This window comes from Nicotiana tabacum, chromosome 9 (assembly GCF_000715075.1).
Source record: "Nicotiana tabacum cultivar K326 chromosome 9, ASM71507v2, whole genome shotgun sequence".
In the NCBI taxonomy this organism is placed as follows: domain Eukaryota; kingdom Viridiplantae; phylum Streptophyta; class Magnoliopsida; order Solanales; family Solanaceae; genus Nicotiana; species Nicotiana tabacum.
The window spans coordinates 106,361,486-106,389,366 of NC_134088.1; the positions used below are offsets into that span (position 1 = coordinate 106,361,486).

At 40.7% G+C, this 27,881-nt stretch overlaps 1 pseudogene; it reads left to right on the forward strand.

The window, feature by feature from the left end:
• LOC107792796 (phosphoglycerate kinase, cytosolic-like) overlaps positions 1 to 27,881 on the forward strand; it is an 85,747-nt pseudogene that overhangs the window by 20,176 nt on the left and 37,690 nt on the right.

Here is a 27,881-nt window from a genome sequence, read left to right on the forward strand (position 1 = left end):
TACGGAGACGTCTGTACTTATCTTCGGGAGGCTATGGAACTGTTAGGAACAAACATACTTCTTTTGATTCCTTGTCGTATGAGTTATTGGCATCAAATTCTAAAAATTTTCTATTCTATTATTTCTCACAGATGGTGAGGACTCGTACCGGAGGATCTGACAACCAGGAACCCGCGCCCCTTGCTAGAGTCGCCAGAGGTCGGGGTCGGGGTAGAGTACGGCCACGCGGTGTAGCCAGAGCACCCGCACGAGCTACGATAGAGGATCCCCTAGCAGTTCCAGCTTGAGGGCAGGCACCGGAGGTTCCTATTGTTGCACCAGCCCTTCAGGAGACTCTAGCCTTGTTCATGAGCATGTTCAGCACCTTAGCTCAGGCTGGATTGATTCCGTTAGCTCCCTCCACATCTCAGGCCCGGGGAGGGGCACAGACTCCCACAATCCACACTCCTAAGTAGAGGGTCCAGGTTGATCAGGCCCCAGAGTTCATTCCTATGCTGCTAGTAGCCTTGGTTCAGCATGAGACCAGGACAACCGCTTTTGAGGCGGAGCAGCTCATACTTGAGAGGTACAAGAAGTACCACCCACCTACCTTCAGCGGATTGGCTACAGATGATGCTCAGGGTTTTCTGGAGGAGTGTCATCGTATTCTCCGTACTATGGGCGTAGCGGAGACGAGTGGGGTTTCTTTTACCACTTTCTAGCCTAGAGGAGCAACCTATCAGTGGTGGCGTGCTTATGAGTTGAGTAGTCCGGATGAGGCAGCTTCACTTACATGGACTCAGTTCTCGGACATGTTTTTGAGAGAGTATGTCCCTCAGAGACTCAGGGACTCATGGTGCGCGGATTTTGAGTAGCTGCGCCAGGGTGCTATGTCTGTGTCGGAGTATGCAGTCCACTTCAGTGATTTGGCCCGACATGCACCGGCCTTGGTTGCCACAGTTCGAGAGGGGGTTCGACAATTTATTGAGGGACTCCACCCCAGTATCAGGATTAGTATGGTCAGGGAGTTGGAGATGGATATTCCTTACCAGCAGGTTGTGAGTATTGCTAGGAGATTGGAGGGCATGCTTGCCCGGGACTGAGAGGAGAGAGAGGGTTGTACCTCCATAGACTTCTCAGCCACCACGTTCTCCACTTGGTCCTTAGGCTATGATTCTAGCACCAGCTACCACCCCTCCTACTCAGCCAGGTCGAGGTCGCCCCAGAGGGGGAGGCCAAGCCAGGTATTATGCTCTTCCGACTCGTACAGAGGCAGTTGCTTCCGACTTTATCATTACAGGTATTGTTCCAGTCTGTCATAGACATGCGTCGGTATTATTTGACCTAGGCTCTACGTATTCATATGTGTCCTCTTATTTTGCCCCACATTTGGGCGTATCTCGGGATCCTTTGAGTTCCCCTCTTTATATTTCTACTCCTGTGGGAGATTCCTTTGTTGTGGACCGCGTGTATCAGTCATGTTTGATTGTTCTTAGTGGTTTTGAGACCAGAGCTGTCTTATTTTTACTTATCATGGTAGATTTTGATATTATCTTGGGCATGGACTGGTTGTCGCCCCATTATGCTATTCTTGATTATCACGCTAAGATCATGACGTTGGCTATGCCAGGCTTACCGCGATTAGAGTGGAGAGGTACCTTAAAGTATACTCCCCATAGAGTTATTTCATTTCTTAAGGCTTAACGAATGATTGAGAATGGGTGTGACGCGTATTTAGCTTATGTGAGAGATGTCAGTATTGATACCCCTACAGTTGAGTCAGTTCTAGTAGTGAGGGATTTCCCAGATGTGTTTCCAGCTGATCTTCCGGGCATGCCGCCCGACAAAGATATTGATTTTGGCATTGATTTGTTACCGGGCACTCAACCCATCTCTATTCCTCCATACCGTATGGATCCTTCTGAGTTGAAGGAGTTGAAGGAGCAGTTGCAGGAGTTGCTTGATAAGGGCTTCATTCGGCCCAGTGTGTCACTTTGGGGTGCTCCTGTCATGTTTGTGAAGAAAAAAGATGGTTCTATGCGTATGTGTATTGATTATCGCTAGTTGAACAAAGTCACAATGAAGAATATGTATCTTTTGCCTCGTATGGATGACCTATTTGATCAGTTACATGGTGCCAAAGTGTTTTCCAAGATTGACTTACGATCAGGTTATCATCAGTTGAAGATTCGGGAGCCAGATATCCCGAAGACTGCTTTCAGAACTCGGTATGGCTATTACGAGTTCCTTGCGATGTCATTTGGGCTGACAAATGTCCAGCAACCTTTATGCACTTGATGCACAGTGTGTTTCGGCCCTATATTGATTCTTTGGTTATCGTATTCATTGATGACATTCTAGTGTATTCCCGGACTCGGGAGGATCATGAGCAGCACCTGAGGACAATGCTTCAGACTTTGAGAGAAAAGAAGTTGTATGCAAAGTTCTCAAAATGTGAGTTCTAGTTAGATTCCGTGGCATTCTTGGGTCATATTGTATCGAGTGAGGGGATCAAGGTGGATCCGAAGAAGGTGGAAGCAATGCAGAATTGGCCCAGACCGTCCTCAGCGACAGAGATCCGGAGCTTCCTTGGTTTGGCGGGGTATTACCGTCGGTTTGTTGAGGGATTTTCTTATATTGCAACATCTATGACCAAGCTGAACCAGAAGGGTGCTCCATTCAGGTAGACAGAGGAGTGTGAGGAGAGCTTTCAGAAGCTCAAGACAACTTTGACTATAGCCCCAGTATTGGTATTGCCTACAGGTTCAGGGTCTTTTACAGTTTATTGTGATGCGTCGCGAGTTGGCCTCGGTGCAGTGTTGATGCAGGACCGTAGGGTGATTGCCTACGCATCCAGACAGCTAAAGGTGCATGAAAAGAACTATCCTGTCCACGACCTTGAGCTAGCAGCTATTGTTCATGCCTTGAAGATTTGGAGGCACTATTTGTACGGCATTTCTTGTGAGATTTATACTGATCACCAGAGTTTGCAGCATCTGTTCAAGCAGAAGGATCTTAATTTGCATCAGAGGAGGTGGTTAGAGCTGCTTTAGGATTATGACATCACCATTTTGTACCACCCGGGGAAGGCTAATGTGGTGGCCAATGCTTTGAGTCGTCGGGCAGAGAGTTTGGGGAGTTTAGCTTATCTACCAGCAGCAGAAAGGGCCATGGCTTTGGATGTTTAGGACTTAGCCAGCCAGTTTGTGAGATTGGATATTTCTGAGCCAAGTCGAGTATTGGCTTGTGTGGTCTCTCGATCTTCCCTTTATGATCGTATCAGGGAGCGTCAGTATGATGACCCCCATCTACTTATCCTTAAGGACACAGTCCAGCACGGTGATGCTAAAGAGGTCACTATTGGGGGTGATGGTGCATTGAGGATGCATGGCAGGTTATGTGTGCCCAATGTGGACGGTTTGCGTGAGTTGATTCTCAAGAAGGCTCACAGCTCGCGGTACTCCATTCATCCGGGTGCATAAAAAATATATCAGGACTAGAGGCATCATTATTGGTGGATGAGGATGAAGAAGGACATAGTAGAGTATGCGGCTAGATGTCTAAATTGCCAGTAGGTGAAGTATGAGCATCAGCGACCGGGTGGGTTGCTTCAGAAGATAGAGATTCCGGAATGGAAATGAGAGTGGATCACTATGGACTTCGTTGTTGGACTCCCACAGACTCAGTAGAAGTTTGATGTAGTTTGGGTGATTGTGGACAGGCTGACCAAGTCAGCTCATTTCATTCCTGTGATGACTACCTATTCTTCCGAGCAGCTGGCTCGAATTTACATTCGTGAGATTGTCAGACTTCATGGCGTAACGGTATCTATCATCTATGATCGGGGGCATGCAGTTTACATCGCAGTTCTGGAGAGCCGTACAGTAGGAGTTGGGTACTCGGGTGGAGTTGAGCACAACTTTTCACCCTCAGACGGACGGGCAGTCCGAGTGCACTATTTAGATTCTTTAGGATATGCTCCGTGCGTGAGTGATGGATTTTGGAGGTTCTTGGGATCAGTTCTTTCCACTTGTGGAGTTTGCCTACAACAACAGTTATCAGTCCAGCATTTAGATGGCACCGTATGAGACTCTATATGGTAGGCGGTGTCGGTCCCCAATGGGTTGGTTCGAGCCGGGCGAGGCCAAATTATTGGGTACGGACTTGGTTCAGGATGCCTTAGAGAAGGTTAAGGTGATTCAGGATAGACTTCACACAGCCCAGTCCAGACAGAAGAGCTATGTGGACCGAAAGATTCGCGATGTTGCATTCATGGTTGGAGAGTGGGTCCTACTTCGGGTTTCGCATATGAAGGGCGTTATGAGGTTCGGAAAGATTGGCAAGCTAAGCCCAAGGTTTATTAGCCCATTTGAGGTGTTGCGGTGAGTTGGGGAGGTTGCATATGAGCTTGCCTTACCTCCCCGCCTAGCAGGAGTTCATCCGGTATTTTCATGTTTCGATGCTCCGGAGGTATCACGGCGATCCGTCTCATGTGTTGGATTTTAGCTCAGTCCAATTGGACAAGGATCTATACTATGTTGAGGAGCCAGTGGCTATTTTGGACAGGCAGGTTCAGAAGCTGAGGTCAAAGAATATTGTATTAGTAAAGGTTCAGTGGCGGGGTCAGCCGGTCGAGGAGGCGACTTGGGAGACCGATCATGATATACGCAGCCGTTATCCTCATATTTTCACCACTTTAGGTATATCTTTATACTCGTTGGAGGACGAATGATTATTTTAAGAGGGGGAGAATGTAACGACCCAGCCGGTCGTTTTGAGGGTTAGAGCCCCGATTCCTTATTAACTTCTTCCCTCGTATCTTTTCTGCTATTGTGACTTGCCGGAAGACTTCATTTTGGTTTTTGGAAATGTTTGGGACACTTAGTCCCTAATTGGAGGTTTAAGCCTTAGGATTGATACCGTAGTCGGAACTGTGTGAAGACGACTCCGGAATGGAATTCCGTCGATTTCCGTTAGCTTCGTTGAGTGATTTTGGGCTTAGGGGCGTGTCCGAATTGTGTTTTGGAGGTCCGTAGCTCATTTAGGCTTGAAATGGCGAAAGTCAAATTTTTGGAGTTTTGGGCCGGTAGTGGAATTTTTGATATCGGGGTCGGATTTCAATTCCGGAAGTTGGAGTAGGTTCGTAGTGTTGATTATGACTTATGTACAAAATTTGGGGTCAATCGGACATGGTTTGATAGGTTTCGGCATCGTTTGTAGAATTTTGAAGTTTCAAGTTCTTTAAGTTCGAATTGGAGGGTGATTCATGATTTTAGCATTGTTTGATGCAATTTGAGGGCTCGACTAGGTTCGTATAGTGTTTTAGGATTGGTTGTATGTTTGGTTGAGGTCCCGGGGGGCCTCAGGTGTGTTTTGGATGCTCAACGGGTTCAAATTTGGACTTATGCAATTGCTGAAGATTTCTGGTTGCTGGTGTTTTTGCATCTGCGGTTGGGGAACCGCAGGTGCGGACCACTTTCTCGCAGAAGCGGTCCCAGGTTCCTTAAGTCATTTTCGCACCTGCGATAGAATTTCCGCAGGTGCGGTGCCGTATGTGTGATGAATAGGTCGCAGAGCAAATTTGCTGGGCAGAAAAGGGAAAATTCGAGGGTTTGATTCATTTCTCCATTTTTGGACTTGGGAGCTCGGAATTTGGCGATTCTTTGAGGTATTTTCAGAGAGAGCTTTGGGGTAATGATTCCTAACTTGATTTTGATCATATTTATTTATTATATTGTTATTTTCTTCATTTAATTAAGGAATTTGAGTGAGAAAGTTGGGAGAATGGGGGAAAAGTTGCCCAACCAAATTTCTAAGTTTTGAGTGGAATTTAGACATCGGGTTTGGATAATTTTGGTATGAGTGATCTCGTGAGTGAATGGGTGTTCATATTTGGTAACTTTTACCCGATTCAGAGACGTGGGCCGGGAGAGACTTTTTTTGGGGTATTTTTCTAATTTCTTGTCTTAGCTTTGATTTCGTTAGCTAGATTAGTTTCTTGTAGCTATATTTATGTTATGTGATTGGTTTTGGCTAGAGTTGAGCCATTCAGAGTCGGATATTCCTGGAAAGAGCATTGTGACGGATTGATTTGAGCTTGGTTCGAGGTAAGTGGCTTGTTTAACCTTGCGTGGGGGAACTTATTTTAAGATTTGGTACTGTTTGATATGTGAGCACTATGTATGTGAGGTGACGAGTACGTACACGAGTTATTTGTTGTAAAACTCTATTTTTTACTAAGTTATAACTTGTTTTCTCCTTATTTGAAACACTAGCATATGTAACTATCCTGTTTAGACTAGAATAGCATGTCTACTTGTTTAACTGCCTATTTGAACTCTGTGCAGTATGTTTAGTGAAATTACCTGCTTTCCTTGACTTGAACTTAGTCTAAACTGTAGGATTTCTTGCTGTAACTGTTATTTCGGTTGGTTGCGCTATATATTTACTTGGGACTACGGAACGGTATTCCGGGAGATCCCCATGTGCTGTATATTTACTTTGGGACTACGGAACGGTATTCCGGGAGATCCCCCTGTACTGCATATTTACTTTGGGACTACGGAACGTCATACCGGGAGATCCCCCTACTCAACATATTTATTTTGGGACTACGAAACGGTATTCCGGGAGATCCCCCTGCACATTTACGTTTGGGACTATGAGACAGTATCTCGGGAGATCCCCTGTTGTTATCACTGTATTCTGAGCTGTTGTCTTTCTTTGATTATGTTCCTGTTTGATTTTCGTATTTATTTTTACTACGATATTTCATTCTGTCTTATTTCATTATATTTATACCAGTAGGGCCCTGACCTTATCTCGTCACTACTCGATCGAGGTTAGGCTTGGCACTTACTGGGTACCGTTGTGGTGTACTTATGCTCTTTCCTACACATGTTTTTCGTGTGCAGATCCAGGTTCATCTTACCAGCCTTATCACTAGTTGCATTTGCGGCTGCTCTTATTGGAGACTTCAAGGTACATCTGCCCGCATCCGCAGATCTTCGGAGTCCCCCTATACCCCCCTATATTCATTTTTCCTTCCTTCTATAGAAATGATGTATAGAAGAGTTAAGACTTCTTAGTAGCTTGTGACTTATGGGTTTCCGGGTTTTGGAAATATTTTTCATACTTTTTCAGAGGTGATAATTGTATGTGCCGAGTGGCATTCAGTTGGTTATTAGATATTTGTTACTGTTAGTAGTTAATGTTCATGCTTTTGTTTCATTTCCGCAAAGTGTTATGATTACCTGGTCGTAGAGACTAGGTGCCGTCACGACGGTTCACGGAGGGAGAAATTGGGCCGTGAAAAATTCACAAAGTTTTTTCTAATGAAATTCGAGTTAATTGATGGTACTCAAATTCCATAAGCTTTGTAGAATCCTGAAGGAATTCTGCCATATTAATCCCTGCAACAACGAAAGTGGAAGTTTAAATTCCTTAAGGACAATGACTATAATATCAAGGGCTAATAATTTCGTCCCCATATTCTACTTTTTTTTTCCTTCTAAAAATCTTAAGGAATTTAAATAGTGCTGGGAGTGATTCTGTTTTCAACAAGATGTTTGAAGTATTCAAACTAGACCAATTCGATGGCTCGAATTTCACCCGATGGAAAGACAAGTTGCTATTCTTTCTCACAAAATTGGGAGTTGCACAACTTCTCATGACTGATCTTCCTTCAATCCCAGAACCTACTCTTCTAGACTCTAACGCATTAAGGCAGCACAAAAAAAATATGAAGATGATAAGGTGTGATGTAGAGGCTTTATTTTAAACTATATGATCTTTTATATAATTTGTTTCATCCTATTAAATCACCACATGAAATTTGGAAAGCCTTGGAAAATAAATACACTATAGTAAAACAAGGAATGAACATATTTCTTGGAATGAAATATTTTGAATTTCAAATGGTAGATATAAAATCTGTCATGGAACAGGTTGATGAGTTGCTTGTCTTAATTTCTAGACTCAAAGATTCTAAAGTCAATGTTTCAGAATATCTTCAAGTGGCTGTTGTACTTGCAAAATTATCAGCCACTTGGAAGGACTATATGATAAGTTATATGTCTTTTGTATTTTGATGACTAAACAAACTTTATATGAGAACCAGATAGGGAACCTGTTACACAATCTCAAAGTGCTCAGAATAACAAGTCACATGTATGACATAAGTTCCAACATGTTTAGTCACAGAAACGACAGAGGAAACAGATGGCTATTAGTTCTTCCGGTGATAGTACAAGTCAACTCCTTACAGCTGTTAAAGTCACTGCATTGTTTCTCCGCATAAGAAACAGTGCAACAGTCACTTTATGGAGCATGCCTTCTACATGATATTTGCATACATCATCCCAATGACCTCACTTATATATTACCAACATGAGGTAAGAGAAAACACACACCTGCAAACCCTAAATCATTAACTCTCTCTCAAATGTGCTGCCGCCTTTCATTGACTCCAAGGCTTGAAGAACAAAGTAGCAACAAAATAAAGGACCAGATCCCAACACTGAGTGTATCGTGTGTCCCTAGTATTATTGTATCTTTGTTAGTGTTATTTACTTATAATTCCTACTCAACTTAGTTAGAAGCATTATGTAGGACATTTTCTGTAAAACCATAAACCTTGTGTTTGTGTTTGGCTAGAGTTAGTCAAAGTGGTAAACTTTGTAATAGAGTTATTACAAATAGGCTTGCAATAGAGTTATTGCAAGTAGGTGAGGGATTAAGAGGTTAATTCCTAGACTATAATAGGTTGTAATCTAAAGTTTTCTCGGTTAGTGACGTTGAAATCCTACGAGTGTAGGTCGTGATTTTTAATCCCGTGAGCTGGAAGTTTTCCACGTAAAATACTATTGTGTCATTTACTTACTATTGTGTATATGTGTTCTGTGGAAACTGATAAAGAACCAGGTTCTCTATACAGTTTGGTGGACTCTTAGTTTACATCAATTAGTATTAGAGCAGGTTCTTTCTATAAGGCTAACACCTATAAAGGATCCACATGGCTGCTCCGCCAAACTTTGAAGAACTTCAATCAACCTACAGACCACCAAGATTCAATGGACAATACTATGGATGGTGGAAGACAAGGATGCATTATTTTATCATGACTGAAGATTTAGAGCTTTGTGATGTCATCTACGATGGACCCTTCATCCCTATGAAGACCATTGGCGAGACAGCAATGACAGTTCCAAAGACAAGGAAGGAGTACAACGATGCCGACTTCAAAGCTATAGAGAAAAACTTCCGAGCAAAGAAGATCCTCGTCTATGGTATTGGAGCAGACGAGTATAACAGAATTTCAGCTTGTCAATCTGCCAAGGAGCTCTGGGAGGCTCTCCAAACTGCACATGAAGGAACAACTCAAGTCAAGCAGTCAAAGATCGACATGCTCTCTACTGAGTATGAACTCTTCAGGATGAAGGATGATGAGTCCATTCAGGACATGTATACTCGATTCACCTCTATCATCAATGAGCTCTACTCTCTAGGAGAGATCATTCTAAGGAGACAAATGGTTAGGAAAATACTCAGTGTATTACCTTATTCTTGGGAGAGTAAAGCCAATGCTATCATAGAGGCAAAAGATATGCAAAAGCTGACCATTGACGAATTCATTGGAAATCTGAAGACCTATAAAATGAAGAAAAAGAAGGACCATGAAAAAAGAGAACCCAAAAAGGAGAAAAACCTGGTCCTCAAAGCAGACAATAATGACTCAAGTGGTGAGGATGTTAACATGGCCTATTTGATAAGGAGACTTCAGAAAATGGTTCGTAGAAATGGAGGCATTCCGAAAAAGGGCAGCTCCAGTAGACCAAAAGGCTATGACTTGTGTCATACATGCGGGAAGCCAGGACATTTCATCAAAGATTTTCCTCTCCACGAGCAAGACCAGTACAAGTACAACACAGATAAAACAACCAAGAGGAACCTGGCTCCTGACAGGAAATTTAAGAGAAAAGATATCGCTGACAATGTTGTGGCAAGCTCTTGCTGCATGGGGTGATTCCTCCAGTGAATCGAAGGAGATGATGAACAAGGCTACACCTCCATGATGGCCATTGAAAGCGAAGCAACTGAATATGTCTCCATCTTTGCCCTGATGGCAAAATCTGACAAGGATGAAGATGATGACGACGATGAGGTAAACTTTCTAGACATTCAAAGAAATTTGAAGTGTTATTCTCAAAAGAAGCTTGCATCCTTAGCTAATGTCCTGATTGATGCTTATCACAACCTTATCAATGATAAAAATGTGTTAACTATGGAATTAGGAGGGGTAGAACATGAGAAAGATGATTTAGTAGTCATAGTTGTTGATTTAAAAGAAACCATTGAGGATTTAAAGAAATAAAAGGATACTCTAACTGAGAAAATTAAAAAGGTAGAGCATGAGAGAGATGACTTGTTGGTAGTAGTTGTGGATCTAAAGGAAACAGTAGAAAAATTAAAAAAGAGAAAATAGTTTCGGAAACACTTTAAAAGGTAAGGAAGTGGCAAGTGAGGCACACCTTAAACATGAAAATGAGCTCAAAATGGTGAAACTGAGTCTGTGTGCTGAACTTGAAAGAAATAGACAACTTCAGGAAGATCTAGGCAGGGTTAAAAATGACCTAGATAAATCTCTCAAGTGGACCTGGTCCTCTGATACAATCACTGTCATGTATAAAAGCAATGAGGGGAACATGAATGGAATTGGGTTCCAAAAGGAAAAAGATTCCTTACAACCTACATAGCAAGTATGTTACTGTTCCTGATAACTGGCTTTGCACTCACTGTGGTAACACATGGCACTTTAAAGAATCCTGTAAAACTAGATTTCAGTCCTAATAGAAAAACAATTTTTTTTTGAAAAAGTACCTACTATAAGGAACCTGGTCCATCCAATAAAAAATGTGTGATGCCTGCTTGGACAAGAAGAAGTTTAATTCGCCCCTTTCCTCGCTACAAGGGACCCGAACTTGTTTGGGTTCCTAAGTCTAATCTCTAATTTTCTTATACAGGGAACAATAAAAGAAAGCAGCCAAAGATGGTATATGGATAGCGGCTGCTCTACATTGCTATTTTGAGTCCTTGAACAGTGGGGATATTACATGTTTGAGTGCTGTTGATGATGATACTGAGCTATGGCACAGAATATTGGGACATGCAAGCTTCTCATTTCTATACAAGTTGGTTAAGAATGACCTGGTTTATGGGCTGTCGAAGTCAAGGTTCAAGGATCACAAGGTATGTGATACATGTGTAAGAGGAAAGCAAGCCAAGTCCTCCTTTAAGCCAAAAAAGAAAGTAAGCACCTTGAGGACACTAGATCTTATTCATATGGATTTGTGTGGACCTATGAGTGTGCCCAGTAGAGGAGGAAAGGAATATATTTTTGTCATAGTTGATGACTACTCCAGATTCACATGGACCTTGTTCCTCAGAACCAAGGATGAAAGTTTTCCAGTATTTGCTGCCTTCGTAAAGCAGATTCAAGTGAAAATGAGCCATAATGCTGTAAGCATAAGATCTGATCATGGTACAGAGTTCGACAATGCAAACTTCGACGAATTCTGTGCTGAAAATGGTATAAGTCATAATCTTTGAGCTCACGGAACACCCCAACAAATTGGTGTTGTAAAGAGTAAAAATAGGACTCTTGATGACATGGCAAAGATGATGCTAATTGATAGTGGAGCACCAAAGAGCTTTTGGGCGGAAGCGGTGAACACTGCCTGCTATTTGATAAACAGGTGCATGATTAGGTCCCTCTTTAACAAGACCCCGTATGAATTGCTGAACGGGAGGAAACCCAAGCTAACTCACCTGAGATTGTTTGGTTACAAATGTTTAGTTCTCAATAATGGTAAGGAAGCGCTGGGAAAATTTGATGCCAAAAGTGATGAAGGAATATTTCTTGGATATTCCTCACAAAGAAAATCATACAAGGTCTACAAAAAAATGACTCAATATATTGAAGAAACATACATATAATCTTTGATGAATCACACCACTTAAGTGAGAAAGATTCACATGATAAGAATGATTAAGATGGAGAGAAGTCAGTTCTTAGAGAAGTTATTGATATGGCAAACAGAAAGGCTGATATGATGAGTCTGGTCAAGAAATCTAATGAAGCAGATATAGTATACCTCCAGTTGATTCATAAAAACCTGGTTCCTCCATTACAACAAGTGAAGCACAAAATATAGTGCAAGGAACTCCTGATGTTGAGCGGAGAAGTGGCACTCACTCTTCCATTGATTCTAACGATGGATCCCATTTAGAGGAACCTGGGTCGTCTCACAATGAGATTAAGGTGTCCAACTAGAAGCACAAAAGTTCACATCCTCTCCAGAATATGATCACTCCTCTTGATTCAGGGATTCAAACCAGATCAAATATGAGAAACATGTTTTCCTTCCCATATTTCCTTTCTCAAATTGAACCCAAAAATATCAAGGAAGCATTGAAAGATGCTGATTGTATTACTGCTATACAAGATGAACTCCATTAATTTTAGAGAAACAATTTATGGCACTTGGTTCCTCGACCTTCAGATAGAACTGTTATCAGAACCAGGTAGGTGCTCATAAACAAGCTTGATGAGTTTGAAAATAAAACAAGGAACAAGGCTAGGTTAATAGTTTAAGGCTATAATCAAGAAGAAGGTATTGACTATGATGAGACTTTTGCTCCAGTTGCACGAATGGAATCCATCAGAATTCTCATTGCCTTTGCATCTCATATGGATTCAAATTTTTCTAAATGGATGTCAAAAGTGCATTTCTGAATGGGTGTTTAAATGAAGAAGTCGTTGTCAAACAACTGCCTAGTTTGAATGTCATGAGCATTCTGAACATGTATTCAAGCTCGACAAGGCACTATATGGTCTAAAGCAGGCTCCTCGTGCATAGTATGAAAGGTTGTCCAGGTTCCTTCTGGAAAATAGCTTTACAAGAGGGAAAATTAACAACACTCTCTTTTTGCAGAAACGAGGGAGGAACCAGCTGATTGTGCAAGTTTATGTTGACGACCTCATTTTAGGTGCAATAAATGATTCCTTATGTGAGGAGTTTACCAAGCTTATGGGAAGCGAGTTTGAGATGAGCATGATGGGGGAACTGAACTTTTTCCTAGGTCTGCAAGTTAAGCAAACCTCTAAGGGAACAATGATAAGTCATCAGAAATACATTAAAGAGCTTCTAAAGAGATTTGAGATGGAAGTTCAAAAACCATTGATACTCATATTGCCACTGCCACTCGTCTGGACATGGATGAACTTGGTTGCTCCTGTGAATGAAACCATGTATAGAGGTATCATTGGTTCACTCTTGTATCTCACAGCCAGCAGACCTGATATTGTGTTCAGTGTGTGATTATATGCTTGATTCCAATCAAGTTCGAAGGAATCTCATCTGAAAACCTCCAAGAGGATTCTGAGGTATCTCAAAGTAACATAGGATCTGGTTTTCTACTATCCTTCAAGAGACAATTTCAACTTAATTGGGTGTGTTAATGCTGATTATGCTGGTTACTTGGTGGATAGAAAGAGAATATCTAGGATGGTACATTTTCTGGGATCATGCTTGATTTCATGGGGTACAAAGAAATAAAACTCTGTGGCGTTTCTACTGCAGAAGCTGAATATGTGGCAGTTGCTTCCTATTGTGCTCAAATGCTGCGAATCAAGAAACAACTGGAAGATTTACATTTGTTTTTTGATTGACTGCTTCCTTAGTTCGTAAATCCTCTAATAAAGCTGTGCCTACAAAGCCCAAGAGAGGATCGTTTGGAAAGAGGTGGAGTTTGATAAAGAGAAAGGTGTTGAAGAAGAGGAATCTGGTGAGAAAAGTAAGTCTCAAAAGAAGGAAAAAAGTGTGAAGAAGTCTCAAAAGAGGAAAGCAAGTGACAAAGAGGAACCTGGTTCCTCCAAGAAAGTCAAAGTGAATGTGTCTGAAGTTGAGAGAAGAGAAAACATTAAGAAACAAAGGGGGCTATGTGGAAGAGCATTTGACACTGACATTCTTGAAATATTAGGCATGAGATAGTTGTTTGCAATCTGCGAGTTTCAGAAGTAGACTCATCTGCTTCCCATTCAAAGTCCCAAGGTTTATAAGGAGGGGGTTCGCAGTTGCTACGCAGATCTATTTACTGTGGAAGATGACAACATTTACTTGAAGGTTAATGGAGTGAATTTTGTGATGGCCGAGGCTGTTCTAGGATGTATCTTGGGTGTGCCCACTGAAGAGCTCTCATATATTGAAGGGACCCATTACCCTAACTTTAGAAAGATCATTCTAAACACTCAGGTTGTTCAGCAAGGGGAACAGGTGCACAAGAAGGCCCTCCTTCCAGAGTATCAGCTTATGTTTGAAATGGTGAACAAGTTCCTGCTTTCACGCGCAGAAAGGCGTTCTATTACTTCAAAATCGGTCATGTTCCTCATGGAAGCTCTGGATGCATACACCACCATCAACCTGCCTGGTATCATGATTGAACATATGAAAAATGTGACACACTTAAAGGATGGGAACCATGGTTTGCCTTATGGGTTCTTGCTCACTAGAGTGTTTGAATTCTTCAAAGTCCCTTTGGGAAGTGCAGCAGTGGGAACTCGAAAGCAAAATTTCTCAAAGACAACCTTGGAGGAATGCGAGTATATTGATAAGAAGGGGGTGTTAGCAGCAATTCTACTATTTCTCAGTTAATTGATGTTCAGAATGCTGCTAACGAGGAAATAAGGAGGCTGAAGGCTAGGAATGCCATTCTTGAGGGGAAGCTCAGTCAAGCCAAGGAGGAACCTGGTTCTAGCAGTGCACAAGGCACAGAGGTTACCCGCTTGACTGCGGAAAATGCAAACCTGAGGAAACAGGTTGAGGACCTGAAAGTGCAGCTGATAAACGAGCAGCGATCTGCAAATACTCGAGTGTATATTCTTCTCAAAACCTTTGCCTCCTCATCCTTCCCTCCCTCTTCCAGTGCCCCTTAAACAGTTCCCATCTCAGTGTCTAGTTTAATGATATTTGTCTTAACCCAGTGTCCTTTTGTATTGTTGTTGTTATGACTGGTACTTTTAATTTGTTTTATATGGATATTTTGTAGCAATGGTGCTACTGCCTCTGTTTTCTTCTCTTATTAATTAATGAGCATCTCAGTCTTTTGCTATGCATGTTATACTCGTGTGATATGTTTTTAGCTATGATGTGTGCACACATGTGGTATAAGTTAACTTTGCTGGAGTTTTTTTTGCGGTTACTTGCATATATTCTTTTTATGATGCCAAAAGAGGGATGAAAATTGGGGGGGGGGGGGGGGGGACAAAAAGGGGAACAGGTTCTCAGGGGGAATAAAGTTATTCTGCAGGTGAATTGTATGGAAATCTGGTTCTCAGGGGGAACTTCAATTATAAGTTTGTCATCATCAAAAAGGGAGAAATTGATAAGTTATGTGCCTTTTGTATTTTGATGATTCAACAAACTTTATATGCGAACCAGATAGGAAATCTGTTACACAGTGTCGAAGTGCTCAAAATAACAAGTCACATGTCTGGTAAAAGTTCCAACATGATTAGTCAAAGAAATGGCAGAGGGAACAGATGGCTATCAGTTCCTATGGTGACAGTACAAGTCAACTCCTTACAGTTGTTAAAGTCGATGCATTGTTTCTTTGCACACGCAACAGTACAGCAGTCACTTTATGGAGCATGCCTTGTACCGATATTTGCATACATCATCCCAATGACCTTACTTATATATTACCAACATGAGGAAAGGGAAAACACACACTTGAAAATCATAAATCATTAAGTCTCTCTCAAGTGTTTTGTCGCCTTTCATTGACTCCAAAGCTTGAAGAACAAAGTAGCAACAGAACAAAGGACCAGATCCCAGCACAGAGTTTATCGTGTGTCCCTAGTATTGTTGTATATTTTTTAGTGTTATTTACTTATAATTCCTACTCAGCTTAGTTAGAAGCATTCTGTAGAACATCTTTTGTAAAACCATAAACCTTGTATTTGTGTTTGGCTAGAGTTAGTCAAAGTGGTGAGCTTTGTAATAGAGTTATAACAAAGAGGCTTGCAATAGAGTTATTTCAAGTAAGTGATAGATTAAGAGGTTAATTCTTATATTACAATAGGTTGTAATCTAACGTTTGCTCGGTTAATGAAGCTGAAATCCTACAAGTGTAGGTCGTGATTTTTAATCCCGTGAGCTGGGAGTTTTTCACGTAAAACATTATTGTGTGTGCGTGTGTTCTATGGAAAATAATAGAGAACCAGATTCCTATACGGTTTGGTGGACTCTTAGTTTACATCACTATAGGAAGAAATTGTTACATTCTTGAGAAAACTTTAATGTTGACCAGTTGACAAAGCATATTCAAATTCAAGAAAAGACACAAAAATATGAAAATAAATATGCTACAGAAACTAGTTCACGGGCGATTTTTGTTGAGTGTAGTAATGCAAATAATTTTGAAAAATCTAGAAACAAGGCTGGAAGGAAGAGAAAGTTTGAGGTTACTCCAAAGGAAAATTCTTCTAACAATAAAAAAGGATCGTGTTATACTTGTGGTAAAATGGGCCACTTCAAGAGAGAATGAAGATTCTGTAAGAAGCAGAAAAATGAATAGAACGCTGGACAAAAGAGGATAGTTGTACAAATTCAAGCAAATTTATTCTATTTTCTATAGTTGAGGGACATTTTTGGCCCTTTTCCATTTTTAACAATCAAGAGAAGATCATGGCGTTGGATTAAGCCCAATATTTTGTTTGAAATTATTTGGTACTTAATCTTTCTCTTTTATCTTATTTATAATTCATGGCATTTCGAACATTTTACATACTTTGTATTTGCTTAAGTGTCATTTAAAATTTGTTTTCTTACTTGGAATGGTGGAGGTAGTTCGCAACTCTTCTTGTGATTATATTTTAATTCAAAAATTATTGCGCCAACTATTTCGAGTTCAAGCTAATTTTAATTATTTCAAATAATATTACTCCCGAAACTCACAAAAATACTTCTTTGAAGCCGAAGAAGAAAACTTTTAAGAAAAATTATGGTAGACCTCCCAAGAAGAATAATGGTGCAAACAACCAAGCACAAAATTAACAGGTTCAAATTGTGAAACCATGCTTTGTTTGTGGTAAGAGTGGGCATATTGCTCGATTTTGCAAATTTCAAAAATGTGGTACTACACCACAGGAAAACGTTACCAAAGATCCACTTGTGGCTGTGATAACAGATATTAACATGGTAGATGATGGGTTTATGTTGGAGCAAACTATCATGTTTGCTATGATAGAGATTGGTTTAAAGTATATACTCCATTTGAGAAGCCCAAAACCATCATGCTGGGTGATTCTCACACAATTCAGGTGCTTGAAAAGGGAGAGGTCGAGTTGAAGTTTACTTCAGGAAGAGTATTAACATTGAATGACGTACTTTATACTCCTTCAATTAGAAAAAAATTGATGTCTTGTTTTCTTCTTCACAAGGCAGGCTTCAAACAAATTATTGAGAGTAATCAATATGTAATAGTGAAAAAGGATAATTTTGTGGGTAAGGGGTATGCATGTGATGAGATGTTCAAGTTAAATGTTGAGATGAATAAAACTTCTTTTGGTTCTGTTTATATGCTTTCTTCTACTATTTTTTGGCATGCTCATTTGTGTCATATTAATAATCGTTATGTGAGAATCATGAGTAATTTAGGATTAATCCCAATAGTAAAAAAATAAATAAATTTGAGGCTTGTAGTAAAGCCAAAATAACTAATATGCCTCATTTTCAACTTGAAAGAAAAACTGAATTGTTAGAATTACTTCACACCGATATTTGTGAACTTGGAGGAATTTTAACTCGTGGAGAAAATATATATTTTATCACTTTTATTGATCACTTCTCTAAGTATACATATGTTTACTTGGTGAAAAATAAAAGTGATGCGTTTGAAAATTTTAAAAATTATCTCCATGAGGTTAAAAATCAATTTGGTAGAAAAATAAAAAGAATTAGATGTGATAGAGGCCGTGAATATGAGTCTAATGAATTTAATTCGTTTGTTAGATCATTGGGAATAGTTCATGAAACTACTCCACCTTATTCTCCTGCATCTAATGGTAGGTCGGAAAGACAAAATAGAATTTTGGTAGAGCAAACTAATGCCATGCTTTTTGAGTCAAATGCACCTTTAAATTTCCGGGGTGAATCTATTTTGATTGCATGTTATGTGTTGAATAAGGTGCCTCATGAGAAAATAAAAATGACAGCATTTGAGTTGTGGAAAAATCACTAGCCAAATTTGGGTTATCTTAGAGTTTGGGGTTGTTTAGTGTCACGGTCCAAATTTCTCTCCGTAAGATGACGTGACGGTACCTAGTCTCTAAGACTAGGTAAGCCTGACACTTACTGAATTAATAGAAGAATTTGACCAACAATCAATAATTAGTAAATATAACCTTATTACACAACTTACAATTCCCAAAACAGGTAGTACAAGTCATAATCTCTACTGAGTTTGCTAGAAAACCTACAAATACAACTGTTTCGAAATAAAGATAAAACAATGCAAGTACAATAATAAAAGGTGACTCTGAGACCTGTGAACGCAACAACAGGTTTACTTGAGTCTCCACAGCAAGAACCGTACAGCTAGCTAGCGATCGACTGATTCCGAATTAACTGGATCTGCACAAAAATGTACAGAAGTGTAGTATGAGTACACTACAGCGATACCTAGTAAGTATCAAGACAAACGCCAGTGGAGTAGTGACGAGGGACAGTCAAGACACCTACTGGACTAGATAACCTGAACAAGTATAGGTATAGAAATAACAGAGTATGATATCTCTACAGAACTACGTATAATGTCAACAATAATATGTTGCTTGCAGTAGGAAATAGAAGCAACAATTTGCGGCGGGACACCACAAGAAATAACAAGTAGAGTAAGCTGGACATAGTTTAAATCCGGTGAAAAACAAATAAAGGAAAGGCACGTAGCAACTTGATAAGAATAACCGCTTTCGCACCAGGTTTATTCAATAACCCTCACGAGGTACCAAACCTCAAAACTCAAATAATTCACGGGTCCCAATTCATGAACCCTAATCAATTGGCCTATTGTGCCCTCATTACAACTGATAACTGCAAGGACGACGCCAATAGAACCAATCTCCCATATTAGACAAGTAGACGGAGTACGTACAAATGATCGGTATCATCAGTGTTCATCTTCTTAAACAGATAGGGTGATAAAGTACGTCTATGCTTGTGCAAGTGTTCTATCACAGTTCGGGCCAACAAATAAGAGTAGAGAAAATGAACGGCACATAAGGAACGATCCCCCAAAATTTGCACTAAGTAAAACTCACACAGGTTAGGCACGCCACTACACAAATATCAACAACAACAATGACCTCAGGCCATCACAAGTCATCACAAATCAATCCCCGACATAGCCCACCTTGTCTCGCCACGTGTACAATAATAAAGTAAATGCCCTCCTTATCTCGCCACACGCGCATAATAATTTTCCCACTTTGTCTCAACACATGCGCAAACCCATATATATAGCCCGCCTTGTCACGCCGCATGTGTATATATCAATAGTAACAACAACACGACATAAACCTCGTGCAAACACCTGAACAAAACCTCCCAAAAATATCACGTGCCAAAAACACAACATCATAATAGAATGACTTTCACAGCATGTGCCCATATTCCACAAGATTTCATCGAAATAGTGTCAATACCACAACCACGCATAGCCCCCGGCTCAACAAACTAAGTACAACAGCAACAACAACAACAACAACAACAACAATAGCATGAGATTACGACAAGTAAATCAACTCAAGAGCTTTGGATCACAAAGAAGCGGTAGAACGAGCTCACAAAGAATAAACATAATAGGAAATACTAGTTTCAATAAGAATAGCTAAACAAGGAAGAAATGATATGTAACAAATGATTCCACAATAGTACAATCCGACATGAAGGGAGATAACATTAGTCAATAATTCCTAATAAGGATGAGGCCACTACGATCAAGGATAACTAGCTTTACTTAGGGTTGAGCAATTACGAAAGAGGCACAACAAATTCAATTAAGGATAAGTAACGGAAAAGATAATCATAACCTTAATTAAGGATAGATAATTACAGAAGAGATAATAATAATTTCAATTAAGGATATACAATTAGGAAAGTATAACATGGCAATAAGAGTGGAACATGAAAGCAATTAATTCCAATTAAGACACATAATGGTGAAACTAGTAAATGGGGAACTTCACATGACACAATTAGCACAGAGCACCTACTCGTCACCACGCGTACACAGACTTCACATGATGCAATTATCACCAAAGACTCAATACATAAGGGGTAGTTTCCCCCACTCAAAGTTAGGCAAGATACTTACCTCAAACCACACTAAATCAATCAATCAATTAGAAGGCCTTATCCCTCGATTTCCAACTCCGAACGACTTGAATCTAGCCAAAATAATTCATACTATAATTATAATTATTGGAAACTAATTTAAATAATGAAATAATGATCTTCGCTAAGAATTGAAAAATTACTCCAAAAAGTCGACCCTGGCCCACGTCTCGGAACTCGACCAAAATTACAAAAGACGAACATCCATTTGATATCGATTTCAACCATACAAAAATTATTAATTTCCGACTTCAATTCATCCTTCAAGTCGTCATTTTATATTTTGAAAGATTTTACAAATTTTTCCCAAATTTCCAACTTAATTCTCTAATTAAATGATGAAAATAGCAATGGATTCATAAAATATAATAATATTCGAGTAGAGAACACTCACCACAATGAGTTGCTTGAAAAACACACAAAACATCTCCCAAAACCGAGGTCTAGAAATCAAAATATGTTAAAAATATCAAACCCTCAACATATAAGTGTTCTGCTGTCACGACCCAATTTCCTCTTCGTTGGGTATCGTGATGGCACCTAGTCTTAGGGACTAGGTAAGCCTAACATTAATTGAAATAATAATATTATTTAAATAACATCTAACAATTTGAAATAGAAACCTCTTAAAATTTATAATTCCCAAAACCGGTAGTACAAGTCATAAGCTCTACAGAGTGTTTGCTAGAAAACCTCTAAATACAACTGTCCAGAAATAGGAATAAACAGTGCAAAATGAAAACTTGAAGGTGACTCCAAAGCCTGCGAACGCAGCAACAGGTTTACCTTGAGTCTCCACAGCAACTGTCCACACAGCTAGCTAACGAACAAGTACCTGGATCTGCACAAAAATGTACAGGAGTGTAGAATGAGCACACCACAGTGATGCCCAGTAAGTATCAAGATTAGCCTCGGTAGAGTAGTGACGAGGAACAGTCAAGACACCAACTGGTCTAATAAACTGAACAGGTATAAGTATATGAACAACAAAAGTATGATGTCTACATAAGGATTATGCCATATAGCTCACAATACAGTAATGGCATTAAGGAAGGAAAACAACAAGTATCAGCGGAATATCATAAAAATGACACAGACCAAGTTAATGGGACACAACCTAAATCCTAACTCGGACAATTCACAACTCACGGTTCTTGATACCTGAACCCTAACACTTGGCATCTCGTGCCCTCATAACACCTCATAACCGCACTGACGACTCACGTGCCAATAGAGCCATTCTTACATAGAAGGAAAGTAAACAAGGGTGAGCATCTATGCTCAACAGTATCAAGAACACCTCTTATCCGATAAGAGTGCTTAACTACGTGTATGCTTGTGCAAGTGTACTACCATAGTCCATATCAGCAAATAAGCATAAGGAAAATGAACGGACATCATGTAGAATATTCTCTCATAGCTTTCACAAGATAAAGTTCACACAGGTACGTATACCACTACACAAATATCAACAACAAGAATTCCCCCAGGCCACAAATCATCACAAATCAATCCCTGACATAGCCCACCTTGTCTCGCCACGTGTACAATAATAAAGTAAGTGCTGCCTTATCTCGCCACATGCGCATAACAATGTTCCCACCTTGTCTCGCCACATGCCCAACCCACCTATATATACATATCCCGCCTTGTCACGCTGCATGTATAATTATTAATAGTAATAATAGCACGGCAGAAACCTCGTGCAACCCCATAACAACAACCGCACGGTAGAAACCTCGTGCATCACAATAATAACAACCGCATGGCAGAAACCTCCTGCATCACCACAACAAGTACAACAACAACAATGGCAATGATACAAAGTACGACAAGTAAATCAACTCAAGGACTTTAAATCACAAGAAATGGTAGAACCAATTCATAAGGAATAACCACAGTAAAAAATGCTAGGCGTAAAGAGAACAACTCACCAAGGGAAAAACTAATAGGTAGAAACGGTCCTACAATATACATTTCAACAACAGGGAAGCTAACCTACCCAGAATGACGTCAAATTTTGCACGCAAGTCCCAAATAACATAACAGAGTTGTTCCCACTTCCAGAATCGGAATCCGACCCTGATAATAAAAAGTCCACTTCCGGTCCAAATCTCCAAAAATTTGAGTATTTTGCCATTTCAAGCCTAAATTAGCTACAGACCTCAGATTAACAGTCCGGACATGCTCCTAAGTCCAAAATCACCCAACAGAGCTAACAGAACCGACAGAACTCCATTCTGGAGTTGTCTTCACACAGTTCCGACTACGTTTAAAATCCTAAGACTTGAGCTTCCGTTTTAGGGACCAAGTGTCCCAAATCACTCCGAATCATCCGATAACTGAATTCAACCAAAGTACGACAAGTAAATCAACTCAAGAACTTTAAATCACAAGAAACGGTAGAACTAATTCACAAGGAATAACCACAGTAAAGAATGCTAGGTGTAAAGAGAACAGCTCACCAAGGGAAAAACTAATAGGTAGCAATGGTCCCACAATATACATTTCAACAACAGGGAAGCTAACACGAGTCAAATAAATCCAAATAAAACAAGTCGACTAAGATGTGGGATATCTAAAACTTCTTTTAAGCTTGAAGAAATTTTGAAGGATATTCAACAATTCAATTAAGGATAAGCAGCGGAAAGATAATCATAACCTCAATTAAGACTGAACAAATTATAGGATGAGATAATAATAATTCCAAATAAAGATAAAAAGTTATCAAAAGATAGCATGACAATAGAGGAGGTAAAATCTTTAGTTAAGTCAAATAAGAGTCAAATAGGCAATAAAAGTGAATCCTGAAAATAATTAATTCTAATTAAAGCATGTAGAGGTGAAACTAGTAAATAAGAACTTAATCATATCAAGAACAACTTCATACTCAGTGAATATAAGGACCTAAGAATCCTAAAAGGCCAGCTTTTCACAAATAAGTCCAAGCACGCATTCGTCACCTCGCGTACATGGACTACAATCAACATAGAAGATTCAAATCCTAAGTGGAAAATCCCCCACACAAGGTTAGGCAAGATACTTACCTCGAACCAAGCTCAAACAATCAGTCACAATGCCTTTCCCACGAATATCCGACTCCGAATGGCCCGAATCTAGCCAAAACAATTACATATCATAAATACAACTATATTAGGCTAATCAAATTAATGAAATCAAGATTTTAGTAAAAATTCCGAAATCCATCCTAAAAAGTCGACCCAGGCCCACGTCTCAGAATCGGATAAAAATCACAAAATACAAACACTCATTCACTCACGAGTCCAACCATATAAGAATTACTCAAATCCGACCACAAATCCCCTTTCAAAACTCGAAATCTTTATTGAAGAAGTTCTTCCAATTTTTCCCAATTTTAACCCCAAAAATTCGAAATTAAAATGGAGAAAACAACTATAGATTAATGGAATACGACCAAAAACGAGTTAGGAATCATTACCCCAATGCTTTCTCTGAAAATCCCTCGAAAAATCGCCAAATTCCGAGCTCTCAAGTCCAAAAATGAAGAATGAAATCAAACCCTCGAATTTCTCTTTTCTGCCCAGGCGTGACCGCACCTGCGACATAATTAGCCGCATCTGCGTAGCCGCAGGTGCGCACGTCTAACCCGCACTTGCGCTTCCTCTCGCTTCTGTGCGCCACAATCCGCTTCTGCGGAGCCGCTGATGCACACAAATTCTTCGCATCTGCGGAGGCTGTCAAGACCAACTCTTCTCGCACATGCGACCATCGCACCTGCGCCCAAGGTCCGCAAGTGTGATTACACCTGAACGCAGACCTCTTCACAACCACGAAAAACCATCTGAAGCTCGTCCGAAACATAGCTCGGGCCTCTAGGACCCCTTCTAAGCATACAACCAAGTTCCATAAACTAATATGGACTTGCTCGAGGTCTCAAATCACATCAAACAACCGCGAAACTATGAATCAAACTTAAGAACTTCCAAAACTTCCAACTTCAAAAACTCGTGCCGAAACCTATCAAACCAACCCGGAATGACGTCAATTTTTTTAGGCAAGTCCCAAATAACATAACAGAGTTGTTCCCACTACCGGAATCGGAATCCGACTCCGATAACAAAAAGTCCACTTCCGGTCCAAATCTCCATAAATTTGATTTTTTGCCATTTAAAGCCTAAATCAGCTACAGACCTCAAATTCACAGTCCAGACACGCTCCTAAGTCCAAAATCACCCAACGGAAGAAACGGAATCGACGGAACTCCATTCCGGAATCATCTTGACATAGTTCCGACTACGGTCAAAATCCTAAGACCTGAGCTTCCGTTTTAGAGACCAAGTGTCCCAAATCACTCCGAATCATCCGGTAACTGAATTCAACCACGCACACAAGTCAATACACATAATACGAAGCTCATCAGGGCCTTATGCCGCCGAACGGGTCTTAAATTCTCAAAACGACCGGCCGGGTCATTACATCCTTCCCTTCTTAAACAAGCGTTCATCCTCGAATGTGCTAAAAATCGCCTCGAAGTCTTCAAATCACTGAAAGTACATATCCAACATACACCCGCGGGGGACCCCACGTCACCCCAATCCACATAAGCCTGATGACACCATCCCAACTATAAATTATCCTTTCTATCAACTCCGATACGCCTTAGAGTCAAAATTCTCACCTTCCATTTATCTTCAAAAGACCCGATTCTAAATCCATAACCGGTATCAGTCTCAACCAGTTGTAACAACTCATGCCTACACCCACAAGGTACGACCACACAATAAGACACACCACACATAGGCCCATAATAACATTTCTGACCACAATAGCTGCCCGTAAATAAAACCAGCACCTGCAATTAGCCTCATACCCGTTAGAACCCTATTTAAACCTCTACAACACTGACAACGATACAAGAAACATGAAGACCTCTTAACCATACACCCGAATCAACAAGTCACAACTAACACCACCGGGCACACACCCCGCAAGCTAAAATTCAAGAAGTACGTAATGAAAATGACTAAATATGTAAAGAGAAACACATAAGGGAAATATCAAGCAAGCCCGACAAGCACAACTCTCTAACAATACCATACTACGAATCAATTCAAAAGGAAAAAAAATCAAGTACATGAACAAATCATAAGGATCTCATCCTGGTATAACCTTCCACCGCGGCACGCAACCCGGCTCAAACATATCAAATCACATGGAATTGCGAGGGTCTCATCCTCAACTCTGAATCACAAGTCGAATACACATAATACCAATGTAAATCTTCCACTAATTCAATTCTGCCAATAAAATCACAACACTTACTAAACTCTCACCCCAGTAGAGTATCAATTCACAAATAGTAACCAATTTACTCAGGAATCACATCAAACCTGCCATAATGGACAAAATGAATTCACTTCTAGTCTCGTAACTTTCAATAATGAATAAAAACAAATGATAGACACAAGCTACCACTCATAAAGTCTCCCAACAGGGTAAACACCTAAACATAATACTAAGTCATGAACTCACCCATAGGTGGGACATCATATAGGGGAACTCGCCCGGATATGTAGAACCGAATCAAAATACGAATGGTGCCCCTCTGTAACAAATTAAAAGCATACATGTATGACATCATCTGGCGCATCGGCCTCCAACCTACTATATGAGATACATCAACGGGATGTGCCTTCCCCTCTTGGGCGCCCTCTAGTCGCCTGAATATCCTGCTGTGACACATCTATCCGATGTCTGGGATAATCTCTCATCCTGTGGCTGGTATCTCCACACTCGAAGCAACCTTTTTACCGACGTGGCTGTGGGAACTGCGCGGTACGGGTACTCTGAGACCCATGAGCACCTAAAACACTGTGCGAAGCCTGAAATGCAAACTAAACTGGCTGACCCACAAAACCTCTACCATGTCGTACCCTGCCTCCAAAATAAGGACCAGTAGATCTCTCCGGCCTATGAGGCCTCCTCACCTCCTTGTCCTTTCTCTCCTGATCTCTCCTGTACTCTCTCATGGCCTCGCCTACCTTCTCTCTCCTGGTCCTACATGCCCTATACTCGACGAGCGATCCCTACCACCTACCGAAATGAAACATCTGACTCTAACTCCCGAGCCATGCTGAACCGCATATCACGCCTGAGTCCCTCAATGAATCCACAGACATGCTCTCTAACTGTGGCGACCAAAGCAGGTGCATGCCTGGCCAAATTACTGAATCTCACGGTATATTTTGACACTGACATAGTGCCCTATAGCAGCTGCTCAAACTCCACGCGCCATGTATCTCGAAGGGACTGAGGTACAAACTCTCTCAGGAACATATCTGAAAACTGAACCCATGTAAGTGAAGCTAACTCTGCTTGGCTACCCAACTCGTATGCCCACCACCACTGATAAGATGCTCCCCTGAGATGGAATGTAGTAAAAGTAGCCTCGCTCGTCTCCACAATACCTATAGTACAGAAAATGGGGTCACACTCCTCCAGAAAACCTTGTGCACTCTCTGAAGCCAAACCATTGAATGTAGGAGGGTCATATTTCTTGAACCTTGCAAGTCTAAGCTGCTCTTCCTCAGATGCTGCTTCCCTGACCACGGGCTAAACTGGAACCACGGGCTGTATCGCCATGACACCTGGAACCTGACCAACATGAACTCGCTGCTCTGGGGTATGGGCGGCGGGAGTCTGGGTTCCTCCCCCGGTCTGTGAAGTAGCTGGTGCAACCAGAATCAACCCCGCCTGAGCCAATGTACCAAACATACTCAAGAAATATGCTAAGGTCTCCTGAAGTCTAGGGGTAACAGTAGGCGCCTCTAGTACCTGCTTCCCAACTGGAACTACTGGCGGCTCCTCAACTAGAACTACTGGTGGCTCCTCAACTGCTGCTCTAATAGGTGCTCTGGTTGTGACACTTACTCCTCATTGGCCTCTGCCTCTAGCGATACCTGCTTTGGGAGCTACATTGTCAATTACTGCAGCTCCTGTCCTCACCATATATGAGAGAATAGAATGATAAAAGTTCAAACTCCGAGATCAATAAGCTCGCACAATAGGAATGAAAGAAGTGAAATTGTCCTAATAGTTATGTAGCCTCTCAAAGATAAGTACAAACGTCTCTGTACCGATCTGTAAAACTCTACTAAACTCGCTTATGACTCGTAGCACCTATGATCCTAGGGCTCTGATACCAACTTGTCACGACCCAATTTTCCCTCTGTTGCGTATCGTGATGGCACCTAGTCTTAGGGACTAGGTAAGCCTAACATTAATTGAAACAACAACATTATTTAAATAACATCTAACAATTTGAAATAGAAACCTCTTAAAATTTACAATTCTCAAAAACGGTAGTACAAGTCATAAGCTTTACAGAGAGTTTGCTAGAAAACCTCTAAATATAGCTGTCCAGAAATAGGAATAAATAGTGCAAAATAAAAATTTGAAGGTGACTCC